Below are 16,231 nucleotides of genomic sequence, written 5' to 3' on the forward strand. Positions count from 1 at the left end.
AACAGTACATCTATTTATTATAATGGGAGAAATAACTGTACATATGTGCAGCCCACTAGTGATGTTCGAGCATGCTCCGCACATGCTCGAGTATTGAGGTGCTCAGCACATTTAGTACTCGATCCAGTATCCTGGTGTTAGTACGCCATACTCTAGTCCCCATTCCACATGTTTCACGGCTGTTTTTCAGCCCCTAAACATATGGGGTTTGCTTGTAAATCAAACCATGTTGGCGGGGCGTGGCCTGACTCTTGATGGCGCTGGCAATGTGCGAGATCAGCTCTGGTAATTAGTTCTCCCTCAGTGGCTAGAAACGGCTTCCAGCTCTCTAAACTGACCCTGCAGTCCTCTGGAGATACAGTAAAGATGACGAGAGGGAGATCAAAGAAAACAGGATCCCCAGCCAAGCTAACAGAGTTTTTCTCCCACAGCACGTGCCACACTTCTCCTCAGCAATGGCACCCACTATTATTATTATTATTGTTTATTATTATTGTTTATTTATAGAGCACCATTGATTCCATGGTGCTGTACATGAGGGGGTTACATACAGAATACATATACAAGTTACAATAGACAGACTAGCACAGAGGGAAGAGGGCCCTGCCCTTGCGGGCTTACATCCTAAAGGATTTTGGGGAGGAGACAGTAGGTGGGGTGTAGGTTGGGCGGCAGCTCCGCACGGTGGTGGGGCGGCAGCTCTGCACGGTGGTGGGGCGGCAGCTCTGCACGGTGGTGGGGCGGCAGCTCTGCACGGTGGTGGGGCGGCAGCTCTGCACGGTGGTGGGGCGGCAGCTCTGCACGGTGGTGGGGCGGCAGCTCTGCACGGTGGTGGGGCGGCAGCTCTGCACGGTGGTGGGGCGGCAGCTCCGCACGGTGGTGGGGCGGCAGCTCCGCACGGTGGTGGGGCAGTGAGGTCATTGTAGATTATAGGCATTTCTGAACAGATGAGTTTTCAGGGTCCGTTTGAAGTTTGCAAGTGTAGTAGCTAGTCTGACGTGTTGAGGCAGTGAGTTCCAGGAGACTGGGGATGCTCGGGAGAAGTCTTGGAGTCGGTTGCATGAGGAGCGAATGAGAGAGGAGGAGAGAAGGAGATCTTGGGAGGACCGGAGGTTACGTTTTGGAGTGTAGCGAGAGATTAGTTCAGAGATATATGGAGGAGACAGATTATGGATAGCTTTGTAGGTCAGGGTTAGTAGTTTGAATTGGATACGATAGAAGATTGGGAGCCAGTGGAGGGACTTGCAGAGAGGAGAAGCGGGGTGGTATTGAGGAGAGAGGTGGATCATTCGGGCAGCAGAATTAAGGATGGACTGGAGAGGGGCGAGTGTGTTAGCAGGGAGACCACAGAGGAGGATGTTGCAGTAGTCGATGCGGGAGATTATGAGGGCATGCACTAGCATTTTTGTAGATTGGGGATTGAGGAAAGGGCGGATTCTGGAGATATTTTTGAGTTGAAAACTGCAGGAGGTGGTGAGGGATTGGATGTGCGGTATGAAGGACAGGGCAGAGTCAAAGGTCACTCCGAGGCACCGAACTTTGGGTGCTGGGGAGAGCGTGATGTTATTAATTGTAATGGATAGATCAGGTAGAGAGTGTAGGTGAGATGGAGGAAAGATGATCAGTTCAGTTTTGGCCACATTGAGCTTTAGGAAGCGAGAGGAAAAGAAGGAAGATATAGTCGATAGGCACTCTGGGATTCTGGACAGCAGAGATGTGACATCTGGACCAGAGAGGTAGATCTGAGTGTCATCGGCATATAGGTGGTACTGAAAGCCTATCTTCCCTTACTTCCTCGCAGACCTCATCTCCTTGTGGTACCACATCGGCTTCAGTAGAGCTCCCTGCGGACGCTCCGACCACTAAATGTGTGATGCAAGATTTCTTCAGAACCTTCAGCACCTCTATTAACAACAACTTTAAAGTTGCCATAGCTAAGCTGCAGGCAGAGCTGGTCTACCTTGGGGAATGTGTGACGCCCAGGGGCTGGCTGGCAAATTTTAGCCTTGGGGGCAAGCACACAGCAGTGCCACATGATCAGCGGCCCATCTTTATTATGTTTTCAGTATGAAATTCATCATTGAGGTGGGCTCAATATATCAGACTCTATACAGAAACATCCTCACCAAAGATCTGATACTTATTACACCGATATTACACAGAAATAATACTACAACTACATAGGCCATGTGCACACGCTGAATATCACTGCTTTTTACCTCTTTAGATTTAAGTCAAAATCACACGTGGAACATTCTGAGGAAAAGTAAAATAGAAGCACGTCGCCACTGCTGCATTTATCACCCACTCCTGGTTTTGACTACAAAAACTGAGATAAAAACTAACCAAATACACAACATGTGCATGTGAGAATCTGATCAAAGTAGCCTTTAAAGAACTAAGTGTACTACTACACAGATATGGCACCAAAACCAAGCTCCGACTATATTCACATGCAGTGTTTTTGCTGGGTTTTTTTTCGGCAGTCAAAATCGACTTTCTTGGCAGTAAAAATGCCCATTTTTCAGTATTTTCATGTCATTTTTGGGATGTGGATTACATGTGCGGTTTGTCCACAGTACATGTTTAATAAAATTAGTTTTATTCACCAGAAGGCTTTAAAAACGCTGTGGAAAAATCTATTGCATTTTTTAACTTTCTCGTATCCAGCGTAGTTTTTCTCCTCTTCTCAGTGACATCACAGCTCTGCAGACTCTCCTGGTCACATTGAGCTCTGCTCTTCTTCTCAGTGACGTCACCGCTCTGCAGACTGTGCACTGTGCTCTGCGTCATCTGGAAGTAACTTTTACAATGTAAGTCTATGGTTGGTCAGCAAAAGGCTTAAGGGTACTTTACATGCTGCGACATCACTAGCGATCTCGTTAGCAATGTGAAATTCTAGATTGCAAGTGCGATCTTTCGAGATCGCACACAGGTCATTTTACGCATGTGCGATATCAAAAGATCGCACTTAAGATCTAGAATTTCACATCGCTAACGAGATCGCTAGCGATGTCGCAGCATGTAAAGTAGCCTTTAGAACGAGGCCCCACAGACTTACATTGTAAAAGTTACTTCCGATCAGGCTTAGTTATCTGGAGAATCTGAATCACTGTCACGTGATTCACAAGAGGCGCAGAATGACGCTGGATACTGGAGAAGACAGGTGAAGGGGAGTATAGTAACACACTGACCTTACACTACACACACACACACACACACACACAGGTTTGGGGGGTTGGTGGAGTTCTTTAAAGCGTATATCATTTCTTTGTAGTGGACCTGATTACATCTGGAAATACTGTGGGACTTCAGCCTAGGGTTTGTTCACATTACAGTCGCACCAATTGACCAAGTGAGTTCCTTTTAAAAAAAACAAAACAAAACACAGAAAAGGAATGAAAAGGTCCCACTCTACAGAGCCATAGATTGCCGTGGTCAGAAGTAGTGCACATTATGCCTCTGTGTTACTATCGTTAAGCCAGGGACCTGTTTTTGGAAGTGCAGTTAAGCATATACCTGCAGTAAAGGTGTCACACAGAAGTACTGCATAGTTACTGGTTGTCTGAACACCTTTTTGTGTTTGTTTTCCCAAACATACAAGCACCACCAAGTCACCAATATATACAAACTCCCCGCCAATGGAAAAATGTCATAGTATAGTATATACCAGTCACCTATAATACAGTATGTTTGTACATAGTATATTACATCCAGTAAACAGGAGGGTGTATGATCTGCTATGACTACAGACATCGGATGGCATATATAGGATAATATGTGATGATATGAGTACAGACATTAGATAGTATAGCAGCCGCATATAATCTGTACATAACATCAGATGTCTGTACACACAGTATATAGGAGGATATATAGCTGGTATACATAGAAAGGGAATTCATCTGCAGGGTCCTGGTTAGAGGAAAAGGTCAGTATTCTGTGGCCCTGTGAACCCTCCTACCTACTGACATACTTGGGTTTTTATTTAAAGGGAACCTGTCGGGTTCAATATGCACCGAGAGCCACAAACAGTTCTAGGTGTATATTGCTAATCCCTGCCTAGCCGTCTCTGTATACACTAGCATAGATAAAGAAATAGAAAAAGTATTTATAAAGATCTTTTATTGTATGCTAATGAGCTCGAGGACTAGTCCCCTGGACGTTCATTCCCGGCTAGTCGCCCCCATTAGCATGTTAGTATGCCCCTGTGGGCTCCTGAGGGCGTACTAATGTCGTGGGTAGGGAGGGCGCAGCGCTCACCCACTACTCGGGTCCGGCTCTGCTGCGGCCTGCTTGCTTGCTGCTCGGTGGCTCGAGCGGCGGGCCGGATCCGGGGCCTCGAGCGGCGCTCCTCGCCCGTAAGTGAAAAGGGGATTGGTTTTGGGGGTTTGATTGTCTGTGACGCCACCCACGGTTGTGGTGAGATTGTGACACCACCGCTGCTCTGGACGGGGATCCTGGGAGCGATGACTGGGAGCAGCTTGGATGTTGGTTCTCCCCTCCATGGGTAGGGGGTTGGTTGTCCCGGGACCCGGTGAGGGTTAGGGGTGGCAGGCGGGTTACAGGGCCTGGTGAGGTGCAGGGTCGCGGGGGCAGCGCTGTGCCGCACGGCATGGTAATACTCACTCAGCCAATGACGGAGGCAAAGTCCTTGGTAAAACACACGGCTGGATGGACGGGGCCCACTGACGGCTGCGGTGGTTTCTGCTCCCGGTAGGTTGATGGTGACTGCCTTTCCCTGCACCTGTAGAACGTTTTCGGTACTGATGGCTTCCCACCGGTAACCCGTTCCCCAGCTTGTATGGATGCTGAGGGAGCCCCTTTTGCCCGCAGGCGCTGGCCCTGGGAACTGTAGCCTTGGCGGTGACTTTGTTTCCCTTCACGGTTTGAGCTGTTGCCTTCAATCGGGTCTTGACTGCTGGGAAACCCCGGAGGTTCCCCTCGCTAACTGATTTGACCGGTTTTACGGCGACTCCAAGCCTGGTCGGGGTCCGTAAGCCCTGCCGAATGGTGCTGGCTTCTCTTTGCTCTCTGATCCGGTACCGTCGGGCCACCGCCCGTCCACGGTCCTTACGGTTCGCTCCAATTAGCCTCTCCTGCAGACGGTCACCACCGTCTGCCAACCTTGCTGTACCGTCCGGGCCACACACCCGGACACTGTCAGTCAGTTGCTCCTCTCCCACTTCACTTCTCTCACTTTCCCTTACTCCACTTCTAACTAACTTCCTCTTCCTGCCTCCAGGACTGTGTACTCCTTGGTGGGTGGGGCCAACCGCCTGGCCCACCCCCTGGTGTGGACATCAGCCCCTGGAGGGAGGCAACAAGGATTTTGTTTGACTTCGGTGTGCCTAGCTGGGGTGTGGGGTGTGTTAGTGTAGTATCTGTGACGACCTGGCTTGCCCAGGGTGCCAAACTAACATGCTAATAAATGTGCAGCGTCAGAGAATGAGCTCATTCACCTCTCCACTGCCATCGCGTCCGACGGGGGATTTTGGCTCAGTGCGCATGACTTTGGAGTTTGGGTCATGCACACTATGAAGCCGGGTGTACGCGTCCTGGCTTCAAAATGAAGTAGTGCACATGACCGTAACTCCAGGGTCATGCGCACTGAGCCTAAATCCAGTGTCGGCCGGCGATGGCAGTGGAGAGGTGAGTGACATCATCCTGTGACACTGCGCATTCATTAGCATGTTAGCACACCCACAGGAGCCCACAGGGCTGTACTTGCACGCTAATTGGGGTGACTAGGCAAGGGAACTAACGCCCGGGGGACTAGTCCCCTTGCTCATTAACATAAGATAAATGATCTTTAGAAATACTTTATATATACAGATCTCTCTATCTATGCTAGTGTATACAGGGACGGTTAGGCAGGGGTTAGCAATATGCACAGAACTGCTTGTGGTTCTGGGTGCATATGGGACCTGACGGGTTCCCTCTAATTTGTAACCTGGCCTAATGTCATATATGTGTCACAGCACTGCAAATCAAAAAAGGAGATGCTGGCAGGTAGGAGGAGGTCTGGAGGGTCCTCATCTGGTGGCCACGGACTACTGATGTGGCTGCTGGACCAGGGTCCTGCTAATAGATTTTCATAACTGTATTCGTAAGCAATATGTGATAACTACAGAGCATCAGATATTATATTGGCCGAATATTATCCTGTATATAATATCTGTATATATTATCTGCAGGGGCATAACGATCATGGTAGCAGAGCGAGAGACCATGACGAGGCCCGTGGAGTTAGGGGGCTGCCAGCTTAATGTGTTGTAGTGACCGCATTAGTATCATACTATTTTAGACATATCCTTCTTGAATTTTTATTGGTGTATTTTCTCCATGAATCAAATTTTTATATGTATTTTTGACATAATTGTATTTTGAAATAGGCATATTTATATTAATTCATCAGGAGACCAAACCAACTATATTATAAATCTCTTGCTAAGTTTTTGTATAATCTATACATACCTCGCATAATTCCGTAAATTTATCAGCCTGTAATAACACTAGTTTATATTTACTGCCCTGGTGTCATTTTTGTATCAATTATCATATCTCCTATTGATTTTAATGTTTTTTTATGAGTATTATGTAATTAAGAAATATTAATTGTAGTTATATGGGAGTCTTTGTCTTTGGATCTATCAGAGAGCAGCAGCTGACATTGGCATGCCCGTGACATACCGTGCATGACATCACTGCCAGGTTCTGCTCACCATCCCCTTTGTGTCCATTATGAAGGAGAAAGAAGCTACAGCTCATCGCAGGACAAGGAAAGGTGAGAGGAATTGTTTATTTCCTGTGTTTAAAAAAAAAAAAGGAAAGCGCCAAGACATTATTGTATGAAGGACCCACGACGAAGACATTATTACATAACCGGTAACATTATTACATACAGGGCCCATGGTGGGGGCATTACTACATACAGGGCCTAGGACAAGGACATTATTACATACAGGCCCAGGACAAGGACATTATTACATACAGACCCAGGACAGGGACATTATTACATACAGGTCCAGGACCAGGACATTATTACATACAGGCCCAGGACTAGAACATTATTACATACAGGCCCAGGACAGGGACATTATTACATACAGACCCAGCCAGGACAGGGACATTATTACATACAGGCCCAGGACAGGGACATTATTACATACAGGTCCAGGACCAGGACATTATTACATACAGGCCCAGGACAAGAACATTACATACAGGGCACAGGACAGGGACATAATTACATACAGGCCCAGTACAAGGACATAATTACATACAGACCCAGGACAGGGACATTTTTATACACAGGCCCAGGACAAGGACATTATTACATACAGACCCAGGACAGGGACCTTATTATATACAGGCCCAGGACAGGGACATTATTACATACAGTGCCCAGGACAGGGACATTACATACAGGCTGAGGACAGGGACATTATTATATACAGAGCCAGGACAGACATTTAATTACAGGATGGGGACGTTATTACATACAGTGCCCAGGACAGACACATTATTACAAGATGGGGACATTGTTACAGATGGGGAACCTTATTATAGGATAGGGCCTATACATTGACTAACATGCTTGTGGGGGCCCTGGGTCAAATTTTGGACCATATTTATGCACAGACATCAGATGGTGAAGGGTATACAGTATAGCACAGCCAGTATTTAGATTAGTATATACTATACAGTGGCTACACACATCAGAATGTATAGAACAATGTGTACACTGGCTGTGTTATACTGGGCAAAGATATACAATGATTTGTGCAGTGACTAATCTGATACCTGTACCAGGACCTCACATACTGTAGTATCTGGGTCTATATTATATGTTATATTATATGATGTCCTGGAGCCAGGCTGAGGATTAGACCGTGCAGGATTCTGTGCATTCCTGCCTGCAGTCTCTATACCCTTGAAGTGACCGTGGGCAAGACCGCGGCTGAGTTCCCATAATCTGCGCCAACAAAATCCCCACGCTCGGATTTTATGCAAGGGTACATTTCTTTACTGGTAAACATCTCAATGACACACGCAGCTGGCTTAGCAGCACACATAACCAGGGTTTGCTATCCGGGTCTTTAACTTCAGACACACGGCGCAGAACACAAAAAAACAGCAATGATAAACAAGAACTCTGTCCCTGACTTGCCCTATAGGTTATATTACCAGTCCAAAACACAAGGAGGGAGGGCTCCCACGTAGCAGGCCTGGACTCCGGGTAAACAGCGGCAACTCCAAGGGAGAGAGGTGGGAAGATCATCAGCCCTCTCAACAGAGGACTAGCTTACAGTCTCTTGGTACGGAGGAAGGAGACGGTCCGGAGGTCCCTTGAGTCCAGTATCATGTCTGCAGCAGTTCTGGCAATCCCTCACACTTCAGCGATGAGGGCAGTCCGAGGCAGGTCTGCTCAGGTCCAGCTCTAGTAGCTCAGAGTCCTTTTCCCGCACTTTTACTTCCTGTACAACAAGTGCCTGTGGGAGGGGGATCAGATTTTACAGCGTCCACCTCTCGAGCAATTTCAGCACTTGTCCACAAGGTGGCAGCACCATCCGGTGTAATGTCAGTCTCCATGTCCTTTTCAATCACAAAACCGTCAGAGCTGCTCGCCTCGTTACACCCTCACTGTGAGTTATTGCTGTAGCATCTTAAACATAGATCTTGTGAGGCTGGAGCCGATGACTGCCACTGACAGGCGACCAGATCTGTGTCAAAGTTAACCTGTACATCAGAGTGTTTTTCAGATAGTGACTGCAGACAGCTGCTGTGAACATACCAGGAGCAGAAATGAGCCGAGTCCTGTCACTAGGGGAACATCCGAGACCTCCTGCCTGCCAACCTTGTGCTGACCTCCTCCTGTCTGCTCAGACTCCTCTTCTGCCACAGGAACGCTTGGTGATGTGAGAACAGCAGACGCTGGGCACCATGTGCAGTGTGGGCGTGTCTGCTGTCCTGGGATGCGGCCGGCACTTTTGCAAGATTAAATATACAGTGCGCAGTCAAAATTAAGAGACTGTTGGGCGGCCCGAAACAGCTCCTGAGGCCCCAGCCCAGGGGGCATTTGCCTCCCCGCCCCCCTGGCCAGCCCGCTCCTGGTGACGCCCCAGGGCTATGGGGTACTCTGTCCCGGGCCTGGTTTAACTGGGAAAGGTGTCACGGTTGTGATGGCCGGTGCCCGATTCCGTGACCCTTGGTCGCTTTTTAAAAAAGGAGGTTATTTACAAGGGAGAGTTAATAAAAGTTTGTGTCGAGACGCCACTTGTAGGTTGCGCCTATTTAGTGGAGCCATCGCTGCACAGTTCTCACTACTGGGGCTGGTGTTGGTGGCAGCCTGGATGTTGGGCCCTCCGCAAGTAGCAGAGCAGAAAGAAGGTAGGCCACACACGAGGGGTTGCAGTGTAACTGGTTCCTTTACTCAGTCTGGTTGTAACTGGAAACCCAAGGAGTGCTGGTTTCAACCACTGGTCCCCTTTGTCCCAGTGCCGGTGTGGTGACATGACTTCTTTCCCCTGCACCTGTATTCAATTGGTGGGTCCCCGTGGCTTGGAACTGCTGGGGGTCACCTCCTGGTAGTCTCTCAGTTTCTGTCCGTATAACATGTAGCTTGAACCCTGTGGGGTCTGATTCTCTGGTCCTGTTCTCCTGTTGCTACTGTGTCCTGAACTTTACGGTCAGTGAGGTCCTGGATGGTCCCTTCACTATGCAGATTTTATCAGGTCTGCCTCGAGCATTTGCCTGACCTAGGATTCTGTACCCCGTTGGTTCTATAGTTCCGGGAGTACTACACCAGCAACCACACGCCTGGGCCCTCAGGTCACCGTTACACTCCGTCAGTACGAGTCAGTTCGTCCTCTCTCTCCTCCAATTACATACTCTGTCTATCTGACCCCTCCCACATGGTTGTCATCTAGTGGACTGGATCGGTACCACCCCTAGGTGGCCATCCATTGGGTCTGACCCTAGTCTGTCACCAGTCTTTGGGAATGGGGAAAAACAGGGATTAATTTGAATGTTTTGCATGTAGACTGGCACTGGTCTCCGGGTCCCTGGGGGTAGGCCCTGCATCTGGTTAAGTATGCAGTACCTTGTAGTGTGCTACAAATGCACAGACCACATAGAATCAAATATGGCGGAGTATGCGTCCTCTCACTATGATCTGATAGAAAAACGCACTATGAAGTGGTAAATGAGGTGCAGTTCTTGAAGACCAAAGTCTGGGATTTGTAGGACAGGTCAAGAAGAAATAACGTCTGGATCAGAGGTATCCCTAAGTCCATAGCTGACTCTGGTCTGGGCCCCTTTTTTCACAAGCTTATGCACCACCTGATGCCTGAGGCAGCAGATTTACACCTTACGATGGACCGCATATGTAGGGTGCCCAGGCCTAAACGGCTAATACCAGACCTCCCAAGAGACACTCTGGCCAGACTGTATTTCTTTAAAACTAAAGAAGCCTTTCTCCGTGTCCTAAAGCCTGCTTTACCCAAGTCGATCTATCATGCGATAGCACGAGCGATCGTACCCGTCCCCGTCGTTTTTGCGTCACGGGCAAATCGCTGCCCGTGTCGCACAAACTCGTTTAACCCCCGTCACATGCACTTACCTTCCGGACAACCTCGCTGTGGTCGACAAACGTCCATTTCCTGAAGTGGGAGGGACATTTGGTGTCACAGCGACGTCACACGGCAGCCGGCCAATAGGGACGGAGATGAGCGGGATGTAAACATCCGCCCACCTCCTTCTTTCCACATAGCTGGCGGATGCCGCGGGATGCAGGTAAGCTGTGTTCATCGTTCCCATGGTGTCACACTGAGCAATGTGTGCTGCTACGGATATTATGAAAGTTAACGACGAGTACACGACTCATGATTTGTGAGCGATACTGCTTCGCTCGGAGGTGTCACACGAGACGACGTCGTGCGCTATGCCGGATGTGCGTCACGAAAACCGTGACCCCCCGACGACATATCGCACGATAGATCGACTCGTGTACAGCAGGCATAAGACCGAATAAGCCTCTGCCAGACCCTTTCAGCAGCATAGTGATATACAGGGGCATAACTACTGCGCCATTGCGACCGGGCCCGGCGATTAGGGGCCCGGCGGCACCCGCCCTGAAGATAAACAGCCAGCTCCGCTCTGTGACAGAGGTGCTGCGCTGTAACTATACTGTATTAGCTCTTATACAAGTGGCCGGCAGTGCTGGGCTCCACCCCCTCCAGCCTCTTTCTACCTGTGACCTCGGGCTGACTGCCTGGCTCGTCATCTACTCTTCTGCAGTGTGTGGAGCCTGCAGTGACTGTGGATGCATGTCATGTGGGCAGTTGCAGGAGATGAAGAATCAGGTCAGAAGATGAATAATTATCAGAACTGGAGGCTGCAGACAGTGCGGTCTGAGTGGCAGACAGTGGCCAACAGTCACAAAGTTTGTGACTTGTTGTGAGAACAGCCTCTGTCTCCCCCTCCCACTAGTTCTGGTCAGTGACCCGATGTCGACCCTTAGTTTATTTAGTAATGTGCAAGCATCCATGTGATGGACAGGGTCAACAGTAAGCTATAATACAGAAAACTGCATCTGACTCTTTTTGAATTATATCTTTAACATGTAAAGATTCGCCAAGCTGCCAGGAACAGTTTGGGATCTGGGGGGATGGGGGATAAGGGACTGAGGTTGATTGGGGGTCACCAACCCACAGAATCAGTGCCATACAATGTGAGCAGTGGGGGAAGCATTTGGAGTAGTTTGTTGAAGGCAGCCAGGTCCTTTGTGCTAAGTATGGTTAAATGACATCACTGCTGAGTGCTAATACACTGTAAAGCTATATGCACAACATGGAGATTTGATTGTAGAAATTTCTGCACCAAGTCTGCATCTACTGGAGAAATGCTGCAGCAAAAACAAGGCTTTTTGCCACATGCGTTATATGTATTTTTGCTTTTTTTTCATTACTTTTAATGGGGAAAATGCAGCAAAAACACAAAATTGACATGCTGCAGTTTTTTTTTTTTTCTACAACACAATTTGCAAGGAAAAGATCCTGAACGTGTTCACAATACTTCAGTATTCTCATTTACCATATTTTTCGCTTTCTAAGACACACTTTTTTTTCCCTCAAAACTGGCGGAAAAATGGGGGTGCATCTTACAAAACAGATAGGGCTTATGAAGGCGGCGGTGGTTGAGCGGGCTCATAGGAGACAGGCTCACAGGATGCGCTTCGGGGTGTCGCTGTGGGCAGCATTGATCTGCAGGCAGGCTGCGAGGGTGTCTCGGCGGTGGGTGCATTGAGATGACTGCCGGCTCAATTGAATCACCCATAGTTCACGCGATGAGCTTCAAGAAAATGGCCGTGGAGTCCCATCTGCGCACGCGCCGCCTCCGCGATCATTTTCTTGACGTCTATCTTGTCAAACCTGGGTGATTCAATGGAGCCGGCAGTCAGCTCAATGCACTTGCCGCAGAGACACCCTGCGCTGTGACACCTCTGCAGACCCCCTGCCCGCAGATCAATGGCGGCCTCTACAACACCCCCGAGTGCATCCTGTGACTCTGCTCCACTGCCCTGGTAAGCCGTACCTGGGGGATTCAAATGCGCCCATGGCTACACCCCCGAGCAAGAGCATTGTTGACCCTCCTGAGCAGCAGCACCCCCTCCTCCGAGCTCGCAACATCACCCTTCCTCCTGTGACCTTCCTGAGCCTCTCCACCGCCGCTCCCCCCTGGTGAGCATTAGGATTAAAGGGAAGGTGTTGCATTTTTTTATTTTTGTATTAATAGTGATTATGAAATCAAGTAATTTTTAATACAAAATTAAACTGTTTATTTAGTTTTTATTTAATTCTAGTGTTACTGAAGCACTGGGGGCTGCCATCTTGGATTTGGTGTTTGTAACAACAGTTTCTCACCTCCTTTATGGCAGCCCCCTATACCCGGACTGCGACCTGTACTTAATACAGGAAAGTTCCTTGCTGTGACCTGGACGCACCCCCTGGGCTGTCCAGATCACAGCAGAGTGAGGAGATCAGCGCCATCTTTGTGCAGCTCACAGCTGTTGCGGTGTGCTGCACTTTCACCCTGTCACCCGTTCGGCATGTGTGAGTACCAGCGCCCTTCCCCCAGCCGCTGCTGCTACCTTCACGAAACACAACCCCCGTTCCTCCCCCCGTGCCGCGGCCGCTACCCACCCCCCCACTCTCCTTGCCGCAGCCGCTGCATGCAGGGGCGTAACTACCGCGGTCAGAGGTCACCATGGAAGCCTGGGGAGGCTGGCTGCATTATTATGCATGGAGGCCTGGGGTGGAGAGGCTGGCTACATTATTATACATTAAGGCCTGGAGAAAGTAGCTGCATTATTATACATGGAGGCCTGGGGAGGCTGACTACATTATTATACATGGAGTATGGGGCTGCATAATACAAAATGAAGGACAGCTTATACATGGAATATAGAAGTGCATTATACATGGAGGAGTATGGGGCTGCATAATACAATATGAAGTTTTATGGGGTTACGTTATAATACTTATAGGACTATGGGGGCTACATTATAATTCATGGAGGACTATGGAGCCTACCTTATACATGGACTATGGGGTTGTATTATAAAACATGGAGTACTGTTATGCAGTATAATATATGGAGTACTATGGGGTGAATTATAATGGAGAACTAAAGGGGGTGCATTATAATAATTGGAGGGCTATGAGGGTGCAATATAATATATGGAGCACTATGGGGTGAACTATAATACATGGAGAACTATGGGAAATGCATTATAATACATGGAGGACTATGGAAGTGCATTCTAATATATGACAGATTATGTGGGGGCCATTATAGTATTTGGAGAACTATATACAAGGGGGGACAAAGATACAAGCAGGGGATGTGAGCGCTTTGTGCTGAGGGAAAAAGGCTCTTTCCCTCAGCACCCATCTTTCCCATGCTCTGCTATACATCTTCTCTCAGCACCCAGCTTTCCCATGCTCTGATGTGGGTAAGCTGGGTGCTGAGGGAAAGATGTATAGCAGAGCATGGGGAAACTGGGAGCTGAGGAAAAGATGGATATCAGAACATAGGAAAGCTGGGTGCTGATAGAGGGATTTCAGATAATGGGAAACCTGGGTGCTGTGGGTAAGAGCTAAGTGTCAGTGTCATTATCCCGTAGCCTGAGTGTCAGTGTAATTATCCAGTACCCCAAGTGTCGGTGTACGTGGAGGGGGGGGCCCAGGTCTGAACTTTGCACCGGGGCCCATCAAACTCTAGTTACGCCACTGCTGATATATATGGATCTCTCTGCAGCCACCCTGGCTAGAAGGGAGTTTAGGCCACAAACCAGGGCACGACACACTGCTAGTATACCCTACAGATGGGAGTTTCCTGTGAAGCTGATAATCCACAAGGAGAATAAGTTCTACACCTGCAACTCCCCCTCAGAAGCAGATACCCTCCTTAAATCTTGGAATTTTGCATCGGACTCTGCAGCTAACCTCCCACCATTTCATCTGGTGGCAAGCAGAAGAAAATCACCACATATTAAGCTCAAGCCTGAGTTCACCTTGGCCTTCTTCGCTGGTATGAGGAGCTTATGCGGGCTTCACACGGTACGATCTATCGTGCGATTGCACGAGCGATCGTACCCGCCCCCGTCGCTTGTGCGTTACGGGCAAATCGCTGCCCGTGTCACACAAAGTCGTTAAACCGCCGTCACACGTACCTGATGAGCGACCTCGCTGTGGGCAGCGAACACCCACCTCCTGAAGGGGGAGGGACGTTCGGCATCACAGCGACGTCACACAGCCGCTGGCCAATAGAAGCGGATGGCCGGAGATGAGCGGAGACATCCCGCCCACCTCCTTCCTTCCGCATAGCCGGTGGGTGCAGCGCGACGCAAGTAAGCTGTGTTCGTCATTCCCGAGGTGTCACACGGAGCAACGTGTGCTGCCCCGGGAACGATGAACAACCTGCGCAAATAAGATTAAACTATTTTTTAACAATGAGCGACGAGTACATGATCCACGATTTATAACATATTTGGAGTCGCACGTAGGTGTCACACGAGACGCCGTCGTGAATGATGCCGGATGTGCATCACGAAAACCGTGACCACGACGATGCATCGCACGATAGATCGTCTCTTGTGACACCCGCATTACCGTTACTTTCACTTTTGTTTTTCTCTGTTCCTTTTTTCGCATTAGGCAGGTTGTATTCCTGGCTCCCTGTTATGTGAGCCCTTTTTGGATTTGTCGCCCGTTGTGCACCAGCACCAATTTCTCACTTCACTGAAGTGCAATGCTTTATCTGTTTTGTATGTTCTTTGTGGTTTGTATGTCTGTCTGTAATGCTACTATTATTTCCACAGTTTGCACGAGCCTCTGTTGAATTGCTAGTAAGGTCCCCACCTGGATTATGTTCATTTACACAACCTTATTATGGGGATTAAGATTCTAAAACCAAAGAAAGGCTTGAAGTTTGTTTCCTGTACATCAGAATGATAAGTAGCCCCCTGGTTTATTGGCCCTGTTTTTTAAACACTATTTGGCACTTTATAAATAGGCATGAGCACTTTTTCTATTTAGCCAGGGCTAGGGATTGGCGAACCCAAACTGTAAAAGTTCGGGGTCCGTACCGAACACATGGTGTTCATGCACACGACCCCGAACACGTGCCTTCTGGGGCGTTCGTGTTATAGTTCGTGTTACAGTTCGGGTCCAGGGGTTGTTAAAAAAAAAAAAAAAAAGCACGTTATTAAAAAAAATTATGATCATACTTACAGGTCCCGCGACGCGTCCTGCAGACTCTGTCTCCAAGTGCTTCTGTTGCGGGCGGGGGCCGCTGCTGCTTCTTTGGGCCTGCTCGGATCCGGGTTCGCTGCTGTGGCTCGAGTGGTGACCGGACCCGGGCTCGCACGTCCGTTCGTCCTCACAACCGTCGGAAAGGGGAATATTTACAGGGGGTTTGTTGTGTCGGTGACGCCACCAGTGTGTTGCGGTGAGGGATGGTGACACCGCCGCTGCCTGGTGATGGGGCGCCCTGGGCTGGTGTAGTGGGGCAGCAAGATGGGATCCCCTCCACGGGTAGGGGACGTTTAATCCCAGGGTCCATGGTCGGTACATAGGAGTAATGGCTGCTGGAGGTGGCATGCCGGGTCTGACCGGGGGTCAATGGTGTACTCACAGTTCAGTAATCTCACACAAGTCCAGTGGTA

At 49.0% G+C, this 16,231-nt stretch overlaps 1 protein-coding gene across 1 annotated transcript in view; it reads left to right on the forward strand.

The window, feature by feature from the left end:
* Window positions 1–16,231, forward strand: part of CFH (complement factor H) — a 1,163,637-nt gene that overhangs the window by 889,801 nt on the left and 257,605 nt on the right. The gene's annotated exons all lie outside the window — the stretch shown is intronic.

The sequence above is a fragment of the Anomaloglossus baeobatrachus genome, chromosome 8 (assembly GCF_048569485.1).
Source record: "Anomaloglossus baeobatrachus isolate aAnoBae1 chromosome 8, aAnoBae1.hap1, whole genome shotgun sequence".
Classification (NCBI taxonomy): Eukaryota; Metazoa; Chordata; class Amphibia; order Anura; family Aromobatidae; genus Anomaloglossus; species Anomaloglossus baeobatrachus.